Source organism: Cervus canadensis, chromosome 3, assembly GCF_019320065.1.
Source record: "Cervus canadensis isolate Bull #8, Minnesota chromosome 3, ASM1932006v1, whole genome shotgun sequence".
Lineage (NCBI taxonomy): Eukaryota > Metazoa > Chordata > Mammalia > Artiodactyla > Cervidae > Cervus > Cervus canadensis.
The window spans coordinates 56,292,205-56,313,126 of NC_057388.1; the positions used below are offsets into that span (position 1 = coordinate 56,292,205).

Here is a 20,922-nt window from a genome sequence, read left to right on the forward strand (position 1 = left end):
AAAAAGGCAAAAATACATAGACATTTGAGTAAGGTGGTAAATAGAATTAGAAAATTTCAACTCGATATCAGCATATGTTTTTCAGCACTTTATTCAAGCATGAAGTTTATAGGGAAGAAAAGCAGGAAAGAATAACGATAGCTACTTCAATTTGGTTTTTAAAAATGCATAAAAAGGGATAATTTGAGACAACAAAAGGAAAAAGGAAGGATGGATCTCATAGATAAATGAAGATAAGATACTATCAGCAGAAATGGACTGTTTTATCTATGAGATTCTATACAAACGTCATGACAACCATACAACATAAGTCTAGAGCAGAGGCATGAAACAGAAAAAGAGGAAACTGGGAAAACAAAAGGAAAAAGAAACAATGGCGATATAGAGTAACCATAAAATGAAAGATAAAATGGCAGTACTAAGTCCTCATCTATCAATAATCACACTGAATATGAATGGATTGAATTCAGCAATCAAGCCACAGAGTGACTGGGTGGATTTAAAAATAAGACAGGATTATATGCTTCCCCCAGCTCTAACAACAAACATAGGCTCAAAATGAAGGGAGATCAAAGTCACTCTCAGCTTTTACAATGGCTATTATCAAAAAAGCAAGAAATATCAATGTTGTAGAGGATGTGGGTAAAAGGGAACCCTTGTACACTATTGGTTGTTCAGTCACTAAGTCGTGCCCAACTCCTTGTGATCCCATGGACTGCAGCACACCAGACTTCCCTGTCCTTCACAATCTCTCAGAGGTTGCTCAGACTCACATTCATTAAGTCAGTGATGCCATCCAACCATCTCATCTTGTTACCCTCTTCCTGCCTTCAGTCTTTCCCAGGATTGGGGTCTTTTCTAATGAGTCAGTTCTTTGCATCAGGTGGCCAGAGTATTGGAGCTTCAGCTAAAGCATCAGTCACACAATTGGTGAGAATATAAATTAGTACAGCTACTATGGAAAATAGTATGGCGAGTCCTCAAAAACTTAAGAATAGAACTACCGTATGATCTAACTATCCCACTTCTGGGTATTTATCCAAAGAATATGAAAACACTTACTTGAAAAAAATATATGCACCTATGTGTTCATCATAGCATTGTTTGCAATAATCAAGATATGGAAATAACCTAACAGCCCATTAACAAATCAATCAATGAAGATGTGTGTGTGTGTGTGTGTGCACGCGCACATGTGCACACGCATGTGTGTGTGTATGAATACTACACAGCCATAAAAAGGATGAAATTTTGCCATTTGGGACAACATGAATGGCTTTCTTGAAAGTATTATGCTTAGCGAAATAAGTCAGACCCAGAAAGACAAATATATAATTTCCCTCATATGTAGAATATAAAAAACAAGCATAGCAAATGAACAAACCAAACAAACCAAAATAAACATGTAGATACAGAGAGCAGAATAGTGGTTACTATTGGGGAAAGGGTGAAGGAGAGGGTAAATTGGATAAAGGGGATCAACTGTATGGTAACAAATGGAAGCTAAACTTTTGGTGGTGGTCATGGTGGTAGAAATACAATAAAGGAAAAACAATGTTGTATACATAAAACTTGTATAATGTCATAAATCAATGTTACTGCAGTAAGAAATACAATAGTAGTGACCCAAATATAAGTGTGTGTGTGTGTGTGTGTGTTCATTCACTCAGTCATGCCTGGCACTTATGCAACCCCATAGACTGTAGCCTGTTGGGCTCCTCTGCCCATGGAATTTTCCAGGTAAGAATACTACAGTACGATGTCATTTCTTACTCCAGACAATCTTCCTGATGCAAGGATTGAGCTCACGTCTCTTACTTTTCCTGCATTGGCAGGCAAGAATTAATACAAAGTGTTGGTGGTGCTGAGTGGCTGCCTTAAGGTTGGGAGCAGAGTAGTGAAGTGACCCGCAGTGGTTGCTGTGTCAGTAACTAAGAACTCTGGGTGACCTGGTCCGGCGCGTGATAAAAGGCCTCGTTCCCCAGACCTCATTCATTCCTCTCTGCTTCCCACTGCATCTCTGAATCACTAACTTCTGCTGCTGCCCACTGAACAGAGGGGACTGTGGGCGATTCAGCTTCCTGATCATTCAGTATGAAAGTAACCCTAGTCATTTCTTCAGAGTACGCATCACGGGTATCTCACTTTTTTCTCGTCACCCTCCACACCCACGTTTGCAGCCTTCTGGAAAGAAAGGATCCACAGAAGCTGTGTGAGTTACCACTGTGTCTTTAGGTCCAGAGGAGCACCTCTACCAAGGATCAGAAGACAAAAATCACAAAATCTTAACCCTGGGGAGAAACCTAGAGGCTGTTGTGTCCAACACACCATTAAACAGAGGAAAACACTGCATCACAGCCAGGACCTTCCTTACCTAACACAAGAGTCACTAGCTCAATCTCAGTTCCCATATTCAGTCCAGAACTATTCCCATGACACAAGATCATTGTAACAGGACCCCAGGGGCCCAGGGAGGTGAAAGGCAGATTCTTTGTGGCAGAGCCACGCTTTAAGCCCATCCCCATATGCCCTTCTTCAAGGTTACCTGTTGGGAGCCACAGTGAATATTCAGCCCCAGCCAGAAGAGGCAGAGAGGGAGAAAAGGCCACTGGTGGGCAAATGGCTTCCTTGCCTTTGAGATACCTTTGAAAGTGAAGGTCTTAGTAGCTCAGTTGTGTCTGACTCTTTGTGACTCCATGGATTGTAGCCCGCCAGGCTCCTCTCTCCAAGGAATTCTCCAGTCAAGAATATTAGAGTTGCCATTCTCTTTTCCAGGGGATCTTCCCGATCCAGGGATCGAATCCATTTCTCCTGCATCGCAGACAGATTCTTTACTGAACCACATTCAGCTTTAGAACAAACTACAGTTTGTTCTTTCTATTGGAACCAAATAGGAACATTCATTTTAATCATGAAAAAAGACTCTGTAATGACAGCTCTATATTAAGAACTAACTACCTCAGGGTAGCTAAAAAAAACTTGCCGAAATATCAGGAAAAAGGTGGAAAACAACATAACAGATAAGTCAACTCTAAAGAAAGCCATTTGAAAGAATTATATGCCTAAGTAACATATTAAACAGTCACCCCGCCCCTGTTTTTTCCCTCAAAGTCCCTCTTTCACGGTCATTTTCCTTTACTTATCCTTTTTCTGAAGTTTGAAAGGAATTTCCTGAGTCTTCAACTAAAATTGAAAAAAAGAAAAGCCTGCTTAGGCAATTTTAAGTAAAGTTATAAATCTGCAGCTTCTCAAATGAAAAAGTTGTTTCAAACAACAACAGCATTCTGGGTTGAGCTATTATTTTTGCAATCACTTGAGGAGTTAAACCTTGCTCCTGACTTGTTAACTTCCGGTGTCCCATAAGGGAAGTGAAAGCTGAGATAGGATCCCCATGAGACTGAAACTCAGAGTCTTTGTGTTTGTACAAGAGCCACACTGCCTGCAAGTCACCTCAGCATGCTATTCTACCACCTGCTCTCCGCAAAATAAGAAGCACTTTGTGACTTCTTTCCATTCCCAGGGGGAGCTTTTCTCATATCTATAATTACTAAAATGTGTTATGAATTCTGACTCTCACATATGTCCTTCACCTCCTGGAAATCTTTGCTTAAAAAAGATACTTTCTTGCCCAGTAATTGTTTGTTCTCAGGAAATGTTAAATCTGTGGGAAAGGGTTCCTGGAACTGCTCTATGCCCATTGCAGTAATGATCTTGCTTCACTAGGGAATCTGGTCAAATTAATCCTCTCCACTCACAAAGACAGAAACAACCTGTCAGGCAAGGAAGGATGACTTCCAATAGACAGAACTTCATAGTCAGCCACATTAGTAATTTCCTCACCCCTAAGCTCCCATTGAGCCCAATGAAGAACTGAAACAGAGTAAGGAGAGCATTTCCCTAAAGAGGCTGTTCTTCACATTTTCATTTCACATGATTCATGCTGTTTCATCAAGAGTATCACAAGTAGGCTTTCTTCTTTTTTGTGCTGCTCTGACCATGTTGTGCTTAAATATCTACTTGTTCATCTTCCCCATTATCTTTTTTCCTTCATAATAACTACCAGAGTTTTATTTCCTTTTCTTTTCTTGGTATGTCTATCTTGTTCTATTACAAAAAGAGCAAGTAAACTAAAAAAAAAAAAATACTAAAGAAAAAGTAGATGAACAGAATTTTTCCTCTCTCTTGAGTATTTTAGTATATTTTCTGCTGGGATCTTTCTATGCATCTCTGTTAGTGAGATAGTAAAATTACATTGTACCTCAATTTTCAGCATATATTTTTCATTAGTGATATATTGAAGGACTTAGCCTTTAAGCTTCTGTACTTTTAAATGACTGCATAACATCCCATCAAGTGGTCATCTTCAATGTTATCTAACCAAATTTTCAGCAGTGGGACTTTTCCAATTTATTGTTGCTATAAACACTTCTATGATGACTATTTTTATGAATTAAGTATTTTACATATTTTGGATTATTTCCCTGGTATCCAAGAAAAGAGTGGTTGTATGACATGAAAATATTTATGGATTTTATATAAATATATAAATTGCTTTATAAATATATAAATATAAATGTATATATTTATATAAATATATACATTTATAAATTGTTTTACATTGACATTTTTTGACAAAATATTCATTTAAAGTAAAAAGTTTATTTCTGCTTTCTAATTTAAGCTATTTCTGTTAAGCAGTTAAAAAAAAATATTTTATCTAAATGATTCCAATAAGCCAGCAGTCTTTATTTGTTGTTCGTATTGGCAGAATTCTGTAATGGACTAAGTGAGGAGCTTTGGATAAAATGCTATCCTCAGGTAACTCATTGCCGCTGGAAACCATGCCCTTAGCCCTCAGCGAGCTAAGCCAACAAGGAAAGAAGCATTCCAGAAGTTCTACAGGCATTCTCTTGTTCAAATCCTGTCTTGGCGTCTCATCTAAATAGAGCATTGGAAAAATCATTGACCTCTGTCTTGGAGCTCAATGTAATCTGTCAACAAATCAAGATGCTATGCCAACAGAACAACTGGGGAGACTGGGAGTGGGAAATGACTTAAGAGGATGTTGAGCCTCTTTATTAAGAGAAAGATAGCTTTTCATTTGAGAACTCATCAACAACTGTAGTTGGAAGGCACCATACCTCCAAGGTGAATGTGAAATATCTTAGAGCAGTAAGGCTTTCTGCAAGTCAAAACTATTGAGAAATTAGCCAGACAAATCTGCTGAGGCTCCCCGTCCTCGCATTTCCAGTCTCAGGTGTCTCTGGGTCCATGCTTCCTCATCAACAATGAGAGTGTTGATTCTAGCACAGTTTGTCGGTAACAGCTGCCACATTCTCAGTTCTTCCTCAGTTCCTGGCACTATGATGGAAAAGTCATATACATCACTTATAATCTTCCCAAAAGGTCTAGGATCTGGATATTCTTTTCTGATGATGAGGGCTTCTCTGGTGTGGCTCAGCAGGAAAGACTGGCTGATTCCAAGGGCTGCTTCTGCTTCCCCTCATCGTTGCCTTAATCCTAATGGAATCTCCGGAAGAATTCAAGTTTGTGCTATGCACTTATTCCCATACCTCTTTCCTTCAAAGTTTTTCTGCTGTCCCACCCAACAGGGGCTGAAGTAATTTCTTACAGGAATCCCAGAGTAGGAGGAGGTACCACTTACTTCCTCAGTTTCCCAACTAATTCTCAGCTCCCCCAACTCTTTTATTTTTGGTTTGCTACCCAGCTTCCTCAGAACAGCATATTCTAAGCACAGACAAGGTGAATTCTAAGATTAGATAATTTAGTCCCTTCTTTTTTTTATTTTTTTTTTTATTTTTTTATTTTCTCAATTTAGTCCCTTCTTACAAAAGTGATTCAGATACATGTGGCAAAGGGTAAGTTTCAATATTTTCAAAGAGAGGAACTAAGTTGCTAAAAGAGTTTTGGTCTTCTATACAGGAAGAAGAGGACCAGCTTGTTCATTACGAAACACAGGGTGAAATCCATATTAGAATTAAAACAGGTGGGTGGGAGAAACAACTAACCTTAGTGCCAGATGAAACAAGAAGTGCAAGATATTTAAACATGGATTGGAAAACTTCTTGACAGATTGTTGTACAGAAAACTCATCACTGAATCTGATAAGATAAGATGACCAATTCTGAGAGTCTATAATTTAACAAAGACCTGGCTTTTTCAATCCTATCATAACTCCATCTCTTTAACTCACCAGACTTTCGCTTTAGGCTCAGACAACAGAACTGCCTTGTGAGGGTCCAACTACCAAACAGCCAAAGGCGTTCCTCTCTAGGCTTCTGATTCACCCTTTGGCTTCTTTTTTACTTTTTTAGCTGTGCTGGCTCTTCACTGCTGCACGGGCTTTTTCTCTAGGTGTGGTGCATGGGTTTCTCATGGTGATGACATTTCTTTTTGTGAAGTGTGGGTTCAAAGGATGTGTGGGCTTCAGTAGTTGCAGCTCCCAGCTCTAGAGCACAGGCTCGGTAGTTGAGGTGCACAGGCTTAGTTGCTCCCAAGGCATGTGGGATCCTCCCAGATCAGGGATTGAACCCGTGTCTCTTGAATTGGCAGGTGGATTCTTTACCACTGAACCACCAGGGAAGCTCACCTTTCAGCTTCTTAAAGCTACCAAATACCAGTATCAGCAGCTTCTCTGGATTCTGGCTGAAGAATTATTCTTAAGACAGAATGCTCAAAAAGGACTTGGACCTTCAAGTTCTGCAAATGACCAACAGGGGAAAGCATTCACCAGAGATCCAAAACCTGTGTCATTGATTTGTCCTCAATATTTTTCCCCTAGATGATGCTTCTTCATCTCAGATAACATGCTAGTATTGTGGATTATCTTTTATATTCTTATATGTATATATAGCTATAACTATGTACAATAAAAATAGAAATGCCTTTCCCGTATTTTCTGAATAAGATGGTATAGTGAAATAGAAAGACGGCCAGCGCCCAGAAGGATATGTTCAATTAGTATCTCAGAAACCTATGAATGTGACGTTATTTGGAGAAAGAATCCTTATAGATGTAATGAAATTAGGGATCTCAAGATGAGGTAGAGATCATCCTGGATTATCCACATGGGCCCTAAATCCAATGACAAGTGTCCTTAGAAAAGATACACATAAGAGAGACACACAGAAAGAGGAAGAGAAGCTCATGTGGACAGAGGCAGAGGTTGGACTTAAGCAACCACAAGCAAAGGAGTTCCTGGAGCCTCTAAGATGCTGGAAGAAGCAAGGAAAGATGTTCCCATAGAGCCTTCAAGGAAAGTGCAGCCCTGTGGGTCTTTGATTTTATTTATCTTATTTGTATCTTGGGCCTTTGATTTTAGACTTCTAGCTCCAGACCTGTGTTAGAATACATTTCGTTACTTTAAGTCACAAAGATTGTGGTGATTTGTTATGTTATCGCCAGGAAATAGGATATTATTTTGGTACATTATTTGGTACAGGAGAAGACAGTCTGAATTGTAGCAGAACCTCTGAGTCTATAATGTTAGAACCACCCAGATCTGTGTGAACATTTCCAAGTGCAAATTGACTATGTTCCACACCACTGCCTTCGCAGATTACAGAAGAGAGTTAGGAACATCTGATGAAACTTCTTGTTTATAAATAGCAGACTTTGCATGTCTCTGTATTGTACCCCTACCCCAAAACACACGCATACTACTTACCAGAGAAGTTTAAAATAAAAGAGTATTACAAAACTAAACTCTGCTTAAGATACTATATCTTCAAATTCCATGCTGTTGGTGGGTATCCAAGACTTCAAAAAATTCCCTAAGCTTCTATGAGTCAGTGATATCTTCATATTCTCTATCACCCTTGGGACTTCAGAAGAGCCAAGGTTTGTGCAGATGAGGTACTGGTTGGCAAATGTCCTGTTTCCTTTGCCTACTGGTGGCTCTTTCAAGAAGTCCCCTGAATGGTTGTCACTCTGCTCATCTCAAATCAGTCTTACCAGGAGAATAGACTTTCTAACTCACAGTTTCTCTGAAGCTTCTATTTTATCCAGCATCATCACTCACTTTCTTCATAGCACTTAATGCAATGCCTAACTTCTAATTATTTGTTAATTTCTATACTGATTGATCATTTTCCTCACTAGACAAGGATCTCCATGAGGGCAGTGACCATAACTGTTTAGTCCATTACTAGTATGATGCTAGGTCCATAGTAAACATTAAATAGTTTGTTGACTGTTTGTTGAATTTAAGACTCCTGATCTCCCTTACTAGGTACAAATTTTTTAATGGTGGAAACTTTCAGTATAATTGATATATTTTATCCCTGAGAGAAGAAGGAATACATTGCAAAGCTGTGAGACCAGGGGACCCATTTCCTAGTATATTTATTGTCTTTGAGTAATTATATTTAAGATGCATATGTTTTCCCAAGAGATGTATAAAGATTATATAGTAATGAAGGAGGGAAAATAAAGTAAAAGGAGACACAGGCCTGGCCTTGAGTAGCTTATACCCTAGTGCAAGAGACTGATATGTGTAGCAGAAATACATGCAGATGGAATGAAATAGTGCCTTGAGGGCACAGTGGTGGGGGGAGAACAAGCCACTCTGGGGAAAGGAGGAGCCCAGGAAGGCTTCACAGAAGAGGCTGCTTTTAAAATGGAACTCAAGGATGGAAGGATTTTGCAGGCAGAAAGAGAGCAGATGAAAGAGGAAGGAGACTGGAAATTTCAAGGGATGGAACCTCCAGAACCACAAAGAACAGACACCACACTTTGAAGGGTTTGTTAAGAAACACAACACGGTCCTCTCCATTACAGCCTGAATGTGTCAACCAGCAAATACCCAACCTCCATAGATTGTGATTTTCTAGTCCTGGTTGTTTAGAGATGTCCTCAATGCAGTTTACTTTTGGAGAGAAGGGTGGTGACAGTGAGAGATACACTTGTATTTCTCTTTTATTAGTTTGTTTTAGACCATATGCTTTAGACTAGAAGAAAGATGCGTAGCTTTTTCCTTTCATAGATCTGAAAGCAGCTACTCATTCTTCTCATAAGCCTCAGTCCACATTTTCTGAGCCTACATTCCCTGCTGACAGTTATTATGTGTTTTAAAAATGATGTAAATTTTAATCTTAGAGAAACCCACAATTAGGAAGATCTGTCTGTAATCAGAAACATCCATGGTTTGCACGTGGCCTTGCTCTATTTTGATAATATCCATCACAGAAAATTGAGGTTCTCTGGCTAAGGCACTTTCCACATATCTTCCTGGACACCTTATATAGAGCTGGACCCTAATAAATGCTCACAATGGGCTTGGCCTCCTGGGAGGCACCTTATGCATCTCTAGACTGCAAGGGAAAACCTTTCCTTTAATGCTCAGATACAAAGAGTTTGAGTTGAAAACCTCATTGAAAGTTCAGCAATGTTATGTCCTCTTTTATAACAAATGAGATCCAAGTAAATGAAGTTGAAACTTCATTCAGAAATAAAAATTCTTTAGAAGGGAATTATATAAACTGAAAGAAAAACTTGCTCTGCAGTACACAGCTTCCTGAGCAACAGAACAAACTCACCTGAGAATACAGAATTTGCCATTTTCAGCCAGCAAGAAATGATACTTCTGACCACAAGCTATATATATATATTTTTTACCATCTATATTGAGGAAACAGACCCAAATACAACAGTGAAATAGAGTAATTTTTGTTCTTTAGGGGGGACCCATTTTCTACCAAAGCCCTGAATATTATTTCCTCTAATCTCTGTCCATCCTATTCCCTGCAAGTGAAAATGAAAAGTCGTTCAGTCGCATCTGACTTTTTGCGACCCCACGGACTGTAGCCTACCAGGCTCCTCCCTCCATGGGATTCTCCAGGCAAGAATACTGAAGTGGGTTGCCATTTCCTTCTCCAGGGGATCTTCCCAACTCAGGGTTCGAACCCGGGTCTCCTGCACTGCAGGCAGACGCTTTAACCTCTGAGCCACCAGGGAAGCTCCTATTCCCTAATAAAGCTTATTTTCCCCTGTGTCCCAGTTTCTCTCGGCAATATATTAAACATGGCCAAAAAAAAAAGTTCTAACTACTCCTTTATGCTCTAAGTAATTTTTCACTTCCTTTAAGAATTTTCCATATTCCTCCCCGAGGAATTTTTCCCACTCTAATAGTTAGTTGTACCACTTTTGTTTCACATCATCTCAAGGTTTGATTATAGTTATTAATTTAACTCCTCCCTCTCTATAATAAAATATAGACCTCCCAGGGCAGGAACTGTGTCTAAGTCTTGTCAGTTTCCTCCACGGTTCTTAGCAAAACTGTTGTCTCCATGGTTCATCAAAAGGATAAATGATTTGTGGACAGTGGTGTTTGCCTGCCTCCTCAGATTTCATTTCTGCCTTCCTCAAAGCCCATCCTTTCCATTTCAGGATCTATGTCATTCTCAAGATGTTCACCTCATGCCTCAACTTCATGATGGGATTCTAAACTTGAGTTAAGGTAAACTGAGTGGTATATTTCATTCCTCATCTTATGCCTAATTAAAATAATTGATTCAATATGAACACATGACTCAGATGGTCCACTCAGAAAGAATTTCAAGATTCCTTCGGGGAAAAGGCAAATCTTTTTTTTTTAACCATACCATGCAGTTTGCAGGATCTTAGTTCCCTGACCAGGGATCAAACCGATGCCCCCTGCAGTGGAAACATGGACTCCTCCTAACCATTAGGCTGACAGGGAATTCTCCAAATTCTGGTTTGTTTGTTTTTTTTGCAAAGTCGAGTGAGTATATTTGAGACTTAGAAGTGCTACAGTCATTTTACTACCATAACAGAAATCAACATATTTTAGGCTTTTGATGCTGATTAAATGGTAGCTTGGCAGTAGACATTTAGCTATCTGGTATATGAAATAAGTTCTAATAGGAAAAAAAAAAAAAAAAAACCAGGGATCCCCTAATCAAATTTTGTACCACTAAAATCTGATAGTTAAAGAAGTTAAAGTTTTATCCAGTTTGCCTTCATAAAACTGTTACTACAGTATTTCCTCATCTGTAATATGGAACCAATAATGAGATAAAGTATGTAAAGCACTCAGCATGTGCCTTGACCCTGAGTGGCCACCCTATAAATCTCATTAGTTTCCCTTTCTTTTCTGTCTAGAGGTCTTTTTCCAAAACAACAACAAACACAAAACAATAAAACCCTGAAATATGCCAATAACTCAAAGTTCTTATAATAGCATGTTCTGAAGAACTCAGAATAAAAGTAAATAATACTTAGGAATGAAACTTCATCCTCCAACTTTCATGAGGAGACAACTAACCCAAACCAGGACTCTGGTATTTTGGGGACTCCTAGTGCTTGAGACACAGATTAATAGGAAACCATTGCAAATAACCTAATGACTTATATCCTGTTTCTACACAATAAACCATGGTGTAACTGTATTTGCTACACAAAGCGCAGGTTAAGACACAAAGAAAAATAAACTCTCAATTTCTTGAATTAGATCTTCGCAGTAAAAAGTACTCATTGGTAAATAAGGATAATGTAAAGGAAGAAACTTCAGTTTGATTTACTCAAGGATGTTTGGATAAATTCAAGTTTGCTTTTTTTTAGATTATTGTTTAACTTGAATTGCCTAAGAAGTTGTATAACCAGCAATTAGTTACCAGAAGTTCCAAAACTCCTATTACAAACCTGACATCTAGAATCTAGTAGCCTGTAAAGTGAAAGAAAGTGAGAGTTGCTCACCAACTCTTTGCAATCTCATGGACTATACAGTGCATGGAATTCTCCAGGCCAGAATACTGGAGTGGGTAGCCGTTCCCTTCTCCAGAGGATCTTCCCAACCCAGGGATCCAACCCAGGTCTCCCGCATTGCAGGTGGATACTTTACCAGCTGAGTTATCAGGGAAGCCAGCAGCCTGTAAGGCTACATAGTAATCATCTTCTACCAACTTACCTTTTATTTTGTCCTAATGTGAGAAAAACTGTTTCTTATCCTGAATTCTTTTAGAGTCTTAAAAGAAAATATAGTCCTTAACAGTCAAGTTAACTTGTTAGTTCCATTAGCAAAATTGTAAACTATCACTCTACTAATTATCATAAGTAAATGTAATAAATTACAGGATAGAGGAGAAAAACAGCCTGAGCCTGGGTCCTAGTTCTGCCACTTATTGGCTGTGTACATCTCTTCACTTTAAAATAGCCCTTCAGCTTTATAGAAAATAATAATACATGCCCTGCCAAAACCATACGCTCTCAAGAGAGTAAAAAAGGATCCTACCAACATTGCCACCAAAATACCTGCCATAAACCTATCCCTCACTGTATCACAGAGGAAAATCTAGAAACTCAGGTCCAGGAGGGGAGAAGAGGATGAAACAAAAGACATGCAGAAAATAGTAGAACAGCCATTGGCTTTGTGGCCAAAAATGACTATATATTAAGTCTGATACTATAAAATTATCAATTTGAACTTAAGCAATTTATTTAATCTTTCTGGGTTCAGTTCCTCTGGTAATGGAGATTACACTAACAACATTGCAGAATTGTTAAATGAAACAAAGAGATGTAAAGGGTCCAATTTAGAGGCTTGCATTAAGAACTTCTTAATAAATGGGAGCTGAAATGACACAGAATAGTCAAGTAGAGAAATACAGTTCCAATCACATAACTATGTAATTAATGGGTATTTTACACAGTAAATTAAAGGTTCCTTAGCAACAAGGCAGCATTTATTGAAGATGGCATATATTTAAAGTGATGGAACAAATGCACATATAGAGTCTGGGAACTTTCATTAAGTAATAAGACTCAAGAAAGACACATTTAACATTGGAACCACTTAAAACCCAGAAGAACACTTAGAAGAGTCTAGGCAGCAAAAAAGGAAGAAAAATCTAAACAAGACCTGAGAGATATGCCTTGGAGACCCTGGCTAAAGTTTATGTGTGTATGATTTTTTTTAACAGTTTATCCATAAGAAAGCATTATAAATTAGCATCAATATCTAATGGTATTTTATCTGAATTTTTCTTATTAATATTTTTTGACTTGATTGGTATCATACTGCATGTTTGTGACAGGGCATTTTTGCCCAGTTCTTCACCCTTCCCTGTGTGCACACCCTCTGAAGTATGACTTGGCAGTCCTTTCCACCACAGAAGCAGCTCCCTTGACTTTGCATTTGGCCAAGTGACTTGCTTTGGCCCAAAGACTAAGGCGGAAATGATGGTGTGAGAGTTTCTCAATTAGACCTTAAGAGCTGGTGTTTCTGCCCATCCTCATGGCTCTGCCATTACCCTGAGAAGAGCACCCTGGGCTAGTACTTGGTCCCAGGAGGATAATGAGAGACACAGACAGTGGAGCTAAACCAGCCGACAGAGTCCAGCCTCAGGCAGCAGACTCAGATCCTGCAGCAAGACCAAGTGAGATTTGGAAAGCCAGCCAGATGGGCCTAGACCAATTGGTTGACCCCTAGCCAATACACAGTTCCAAGAGGATAAACACCTGCTCGTAATGTTTCTGAGTCTTGAGATGACTTATCACACAACATTTTGCTGGCAGTATCTAGCTGAATACAATGTCTTTAATAGGTGTCTTGTTTTTGAAAATAATGTCCCCATTTGCTCACACATTGTCACCAGAAAGGCAACTATTCTTTGCTATCTTTCAGGTATCAAGTTTATGGGTTTTTTTTTTTAAATAGTTTTGATTTATAACTGGATACATTATCCAGAGATGCAGAGAAAGGTTGTGTGAAAAAAAATTTGAACGGTAACTGGTTATTTGATGATATTAAAGAACTATTTGGTGCAAAATGATAGTATTATGGTTATGTTTTTATTTTTTCTTTTGAACAGAGTCCTTATCTTTTACAGATACATACCAAAATATTTATGGATAAGATAATTTTACTTTGGGGATTTTCTGGGGTTTTCTTCAAAATGATCCAGTTTCAAGGGAGGTGGAATAAACCAAACCAGAGCAGCTGTGAGTTGCATCACCATAGCTGAGCATAGCTCGGCAATGAGTATATATATGGGATTCACTGTGTGATATGATTTAAATTTTCCATAATAACAGTATTAATTAGTAATCTGAAAAGAAAAAACTAAAGACAGAAAACATTTTCTTTAAAAAAGGCAAACGATGGTGAAAGATAAATATATTCTCCCACTGTCTCTGATGAGGAGTGAATACAATAAAATCCAAGGCCTCCAAAGGAAACATTGCCCGCGGGGCTTCCTCCAGATCACCAAGTACTCTCAGCTTCTCTCTAGGAGTGCATCCTCACTGTGTCCTCTGAAGAGAGAGCTTTGTGAATACAATCTGTACTCTGAAAAAAATGCAGAGGGAAAGCTCAGTGCAAGCCTGCTGAGCACATAACAGGCATTCGGTGACTGTTCACTCGATAAAAAACACTCTTGGTGGGGGGAGGAGAGGCCAGCTCACAGACACACTGCAGTCCCCGCCACTGTGCTCCCTGATCTTGCACTCACTATCCACGCCCATGCCCAGTGGGGGTGACGGGATTGTCTGAACTTCACCAGGAGGTTCAGGAAACATCTAGTTCAAGACTGCCCTTCACAGATACTTTTATCTGTGTTTTTAATGAGTTGTATTGACAAGGTATTTGAAAATCATTGCCATCAGTGAAAATCAACACAGCAATAAGATCTTCTTCATCCGCTGAAGTGAAATATTGTGACATTCTCAGTGCTGGCAAAGATAAGGTAACACTGCTCATTAGAGTTGAAATGGAGACCACATTTCTAGAAATCCATTTGGCAGTGTATGGCAAGTTCATGAATAGCAGTCATGCTCTTCGAGGCCGTAAACCCTCTGCTAGGAATTACTAACAGCAATACCAGCAGTGTGTGCAAAATGTACAGACTAGATGCAAAGAGCCTTGCTAACCATAAGTTAATTCTGCTACATACCTCTGACCTACTGTATCACTAAAATAATGCTTATAAAGAAATATTAAATGAAATAGAAAATAATAAATGACTCCTGTGATAAATGATCTCTACTGTATTATCTGAATAAATGTATTTATTAAAAGTGATTTTATCAAATATTTGAGCAGTTGCTTTGGGAAGGTGGATCATGAATACTTTTTATTTCCCTTTCTGCAGACTTTTTCAGTGTTTGCCAAATTTTCTTCAGTAAAGGAATATAATTTTCATTATTACAAAAGTATTTTAAAACCATTAGTTCTTCTAGTAATTCCTCCATCATGTAAAATTGTCCTGTGTTTCTTTTTTTCCTTTCTCATTTCAATTTTCTTAAAAAAAATTTTTTAATGTATTGAGGTATAGTTGATTTACAATGAGTTAATTTCTGCTATATAAGAAAGTGATTCATTTTATATATACATACATATATGTATATATATACACATATACAAACATTCTTTTTCATATTCTTTTCAATCATGGTTGATCACAAGATATTGACTATAGTTCCCTGTGCTATATAGTAGGACCTTCTAGTTTTCCCTGTATTTCTTAGCTGCCTGATAATAGTGACTTTGGTGACAGACACAAACAGCAGCCTTAGATACACTCAGAATAGGGCCTATGGCTTCTACGTCTATATACAGCTTTCCTTGGCTTAGTTAAAAACACGATAACAGCTCCATCTCAAGGTCATTTTGAAGATAAAAAAGACACAACGTATGATACAGTCTTTATAAACCTTTACGTTCTCAGTTTCCTTTGTATACATAATATAAAATGTTGAGAAGATGTGGGTAAGGTACCACACCTGAGCATAGAGTGTAATCCATGAAAACTGCCATTATTATTGTTACTATTTTGAATGAGTACTTTAAGCAAGGCATTTGGACTTTGGCATTTTGTTTCTGCGCAAACCCTCCTGTATAGTGAAGCCAAAGTTTGTACAAAGAAAGGGTCCTGTCTGTCTGGGGGCAGTCCCTGCACCTGTCCTCCTGATCCCCATCACCGGTTTCCTGAAGTCGTCTGCCTTTTCCCAAGAGGGACTCATGCCTCTCCTGAAACACTGAATTCTGCTCAGACAACATCATTTACTCATTTTTCCAAGTCTTAGGAGGGCACTCTTAGCTTTCACTGCTCCTTGGGGATGATACCCTCCTTTGTCACCACCCTGTTAGAACTCCCATTAAGCTGTGGAGGAAGAAATGTGTCTCTTAGAACAAAAATAAATTTAGGAAGAACAGCAACTCTGTGCATAATTGGAACACAGACTGCATTTGGCCGGTTTTTTTGCCAAGTAATTTGTTGGGAGACAACTGGACAAAAATTGCCAACAGAATGAAAGACTAGATCAGAGCTCAGTTCAATGACTAAATTAGCCCTTTACCTAGGTTCAGCCATTTTTCCTCGTCATGCTTCAATATGGCCATGTATAAAATTGCATTCTTAAATCTACTGGGCTTCCGTGATGGTTTAAATGAACTAACTTCTAGATCCAAAGCATCTCAGAGGTCTCATATTATCTAAGAGGTCATACACTTTACAATGTGTATGTTTTCAATTTAAGAAATTTCTTTCATATACACGAAGACACTTTCAGTTTCATAAAATTCCCATTATTTTTTTTTGAGACAGTCTGTGATGTTGTTAGATAAAAATAATAGCTGGAAAGTTCTTTATTATATTGAACAGAAGTCTACCTTCCTCTAACAACCTCACCATAGTTATAGTTCTATTTTGGGGATCTTTACAACATAAATGTTTTTCCTATTTTCCTTGAGGTGTCACTTTTACTTTGTTTAAGAACAAAAAGGGGAGAAGAGGAAGAACAGTAATTTTCATAAGATACAGAAGGGAAGTTAGCATTGAAAAAAGTATTTTTCCTTTTAAAATTATATTTTTCATCAACTGTATATTCCTGTCATCTGCCTTTTCTCTCAACTTCTGTATGTTGTCATCTTTTCTTATTCAGACAAGTAACTAAGGTTTCCAGCATAATGTGGGATTATAAACTTTGACACTGAAGTCTTGGCTTTATTATTCACTAGCTTGGCCAGCTTGAGCAACTTAACTAATATCCCCATACCTCACTTTCCTTATCTGTCAGTTGGAGGATTATAATATTACATATTTCACAAAGTTATTGCTCTAAATATTTTACTTGCATGTGGATAGTCTACATGAAACACATCATAAGATTTGGAATAGACACTGCACTCCATAAATGTTCATCATTGATAAAGGTGATAAAGGTGGCATAGTTTCCAGCACCTCCTCATATAGCCAGATGATTTGGACATTCTAGTTTGCCAGTGTCCTTCTTAAATTATAGTGGCAGAACTGGAAGCATAAACATAATCAGGAAAACTCAGAACGCACTGGGTTGCTCACCACTTGATCAGGATGTTCAGTTCAGTTCAGTTGCTCAGTCGTGTACGACTCTTTGTGACCCCATGGACTGAGGCACTCCAGGCCTTCCTGTCCATCATCAACTCCCGGAGTTTACTCAAACTCATGTCCATCCAGTTGGTCATGCCACCCAACCACCTCAGCCTCTGTTGTCCCCTTCTCCTCCTGCCTTCAGTCTTTTCCAGCACCAGGGTCGTTTCAAATGAGTCAGTTCTTCACATCAGGTGGCCAAAGTATTGGAGTTTCAGCTTCAGCATCAGTCCTTCCAATGAATATTCAAGACTGATTTCCTTTAGGATGGGCTGGTTGGATCTCCTTGCTGTCCAAGGGACACTCAAGAGTCTTCTCCAACACCACAATTCAAAAACATCAATTCTTCGGTGCTCAGCTTTCTTTACAGTCCAACTCTCATATCCATACATGACGACTGGAAAAACCATAGGTTTGACTAGATGGATTTTTGTTGGCAAAGTAATGTCTCTGCTTTTTAATATGCTATCTACGTTGGTCATAAATTTTCTTCCAAGGAGTAAACATCTTTTAGGATGTTAGCCACTTGAAATTGAGCAAGTTAATCAATCTGTTTAAAACCTACAGATTTTTCATGTATAAAATGGGAATAATGAGATTATTCACTTTGTAAAACTTTTGTGAACATTTTAGTAATAGTGATATACAAGGTACAAAGTAGGTACAAATCATGGTTCTAAGCACATCTTGACACACAGTGTACATTCAATATTATGACAGAAGATGGTCTAGGAGGTACTAGCTGTCTAACTCTAGCGTGATATTTTTCCCATGGGCACAGGGTCTGAGCAGACCCCACCTCTGAGAAACCACATACAGATCTGACCACATCTTTGACTGGCTCCACTATCAGACACTTTAACAGGAAGGAGACAAAGGGAAGAAGAGAAGAAGGTTGAGGAAGTGTAGGAGAGAAAGAGGAAGAGGTCATAACAGTGATAGAGAACTAGGGAACACACCAAGCGGGTGGTTACTCTCAGAAAGAGGGAACAGGAGAGGAACCACCAAGAGAAGGGCTTTTTAAAATTTTTCTTAACCCATGCCAGCCTGGGTTTCCCTGATAGCTCAGCTGGTAAAGAATTTGCCTGCAATGCAGGAGACTCTGGTTCGATTCCTGGGTCAGGAAAATCCGCTGGAGAAGGGATAGGCTACCCTCTCCAGTATTCTTGGGCTTCCCTTGTGGCTCAGCTGGTAAAGATTCTGCCTGCAATGTGGGAGACCTGGGTTCGATTCCTGAGTTGGGAAGATACCCTGGAGAAGGGAAAGGCTATCCACTCCAATATTCTGACCTGGAGAAGTCCATGGACTGTATAGTCCATGAGGTTGCAAAGAGTTGGACATGACTGAGCGATATGGCCTGTATGACTTATGTAAAAAAAAAAAAAAAAATAGAAAGAAAGAAAATAGCCTTACAATATTCACACTGTCACTTGCTTGTTAAAAGGCAATGGCATGAAGAACAAAGATGCTTTTTCCTTTTATTAACAGTTGCATTTTCATGGACTCCATCTTTAAACCTCTCCATTTGTATACCAGATTCAGCTGTCTCTGCAAAGTATAGCTTTTGATTCGTGTGACTAAGATTCTTCTCATAGATTCTTTTCATGATTCATTTGTGAATTCTTTAGCACTGTTGGAAAAGTTAAAGGCACTGTAGGGTGATAAAAGATATTTCCACTTCCTCTTAGTACTTACAGAAATCTGGAGGATTGAGAAAATTTCTCTCCACTGGGAGAGTTTAACCTCAAACTGCCTTCATGGATCTTTTATAAGCATTTTGATATTCAGAGTTACTGACAGGCCTGAGTCCCTTTGAGTTTTGAATTTTGGAGGTTCACCCATCCCAAACCAGTGATTCTCAATCTGTTGACAAAGTTGCACCATTTTCCCCCTTCCCTGCATCCCCTGGGGTCTCTGACCAAAGGGTTTAGTGTTAAATGCCACCAGTAGTAAGTATCCCCATGGCAATCTGAAGGTGAAATTGAAGAGATGCCATGACTCTTTCTGTGTCAACAGCATCCAGCCTGGGGACTTAGACAAGAGCAAATAAACTCTGCTAATGAAGGGTCTCAGTCTTCCTCTGAATAACCCTCCTTGGAGCATGCATAGCTGTAGTTTTCAGTGGTGCTTTTCTGAGATTCCTGTACCTCCTGATTTCCAGAAAAAAATCAGCACCTGCTTCTAATCTTTATTCTTATAGCCCTTCCAATGGTGTTGCAGCCTCTCATCCTCTACATTAAGTTCCTCCCTGTTTGGAACACCTAGAGTGTTGCTATTTCCATGATACTCTGGTTGATGCATCAATGCTGGCTCCGTGGTAGAAATGCCTGGAAGTTTTTGGAAAACACTAGTGCATGGCTCTCACTTCTGGGAAGGGGCCTAAGTATCCATATTTTTTCAATGCTCTTCAGATGTTTCCAATGGGCATCCAAGAATGAAAACCACTGTCTGAATCTCAAATTGAATTCCCAACCTCAGGGTTTGGTTTCTTTTCTATCAGACTTTCATATTTTTGTCATTTTAAATTAGGTTTAACAAGTCACAAAGCTCACTTTATCCCCTCCTTCAGTGTTTTCCCAGCAAACTGAAGAGAGGCCGGTACAAGCAGTTTTCAAACTGGCCTAGGGTTTCTGGATATCTGGCTAAAAACCACATGGCAGACACAAATGCCAATGCAAATATAAATATGTAAACAAAATATTTAACATACGTGATTTTTAAATTGATCATGCAGTTTGCAAAATAACTGAAAATCTTTGAAAATGAAACATATATCAATAGAAGCAGAATCTCAAAAGACATATTCGACAAAGAAAATAAAAATTGGTGAGCTCTAAAATAGATATGAAAAAAGTTTCTCAGAATGCAGCTCAGAAAGGAAAATAATAAGAGCAAGCCCATTGTATAATTTTCTTAGCACAAAAGAAAAGTGACATGGAGGTTAAATTTGTTCCAGAAGAAATGATAGAGAGCAAAGTAAAGGCAATTTTCTCAGAGATAATGGCTGAGAATTTTCCAGATTTGATGAAAAACATTGACCATCAGGTTCAGTAAGGTCAAAAAATCTTAAGCACGGTGAATAAGAAGAAACCCGTACCTAGACACAGCCTAGTGAAACTGCAGAATACTAAGGAAAAAGAGATGCTGATCTTTAAGGCAGCCAGTTAGAAAGGATGGATCACCTAAAAAGAAAAGGCATTTCAGAGATAGGTGGGTTTTTAAAAGCAGCAGTGGAGGCAAGAATATGATATGATATTACCTTGAACAGTGAGTGAAAGTAACCATCAACCTACAGAGCATACACAGCAAAATTGTCTTCCAAGAATGTGGACAAGAAAAAGACCTTTTGTACAAATGAAAATTGAAAGAGACTAACACCAATGTATTCTTTCTAAAGGAACATGTATAGGATATATTTAAGAAAGAAACAAAGTTATACAAGAAGGAAAGTCTAAGTTACAAAGAAAAGGAATGTTAATCAAAGAAACTAAATATATGGTGAGTCTAATCAGATTCTGTATAAAATAACAATAAT

At 38.6% G+C, this 20,922-nt stretch overlaps 1 protein-coding gene across 3 annotated transcripts in view; it reads right to left on the reverse strand.

Annotated features, from left to right (window-relative positions):
- GPR141 (G protein-coupled receptor 141) overlaps positions 1-20,922 on the reverse strand; it is a 53,130-nt gene that overhangs the window by 22,195 nt on the left and 10,013 nt on the right. Inside the window, exon 1 of one of the 3 annotated variants that reach the window (XM_043463186.1) lies at positions 2,644-2,693. The exons of 1 other annotated variant lie outside the window; for it this stretch is intronic. The gene's annotated coding sequence lies outside the window, so the exon portion shown is untranslated. One more of the 3 variants, XM_043463187.1, reaches the window with a different exon arrangement.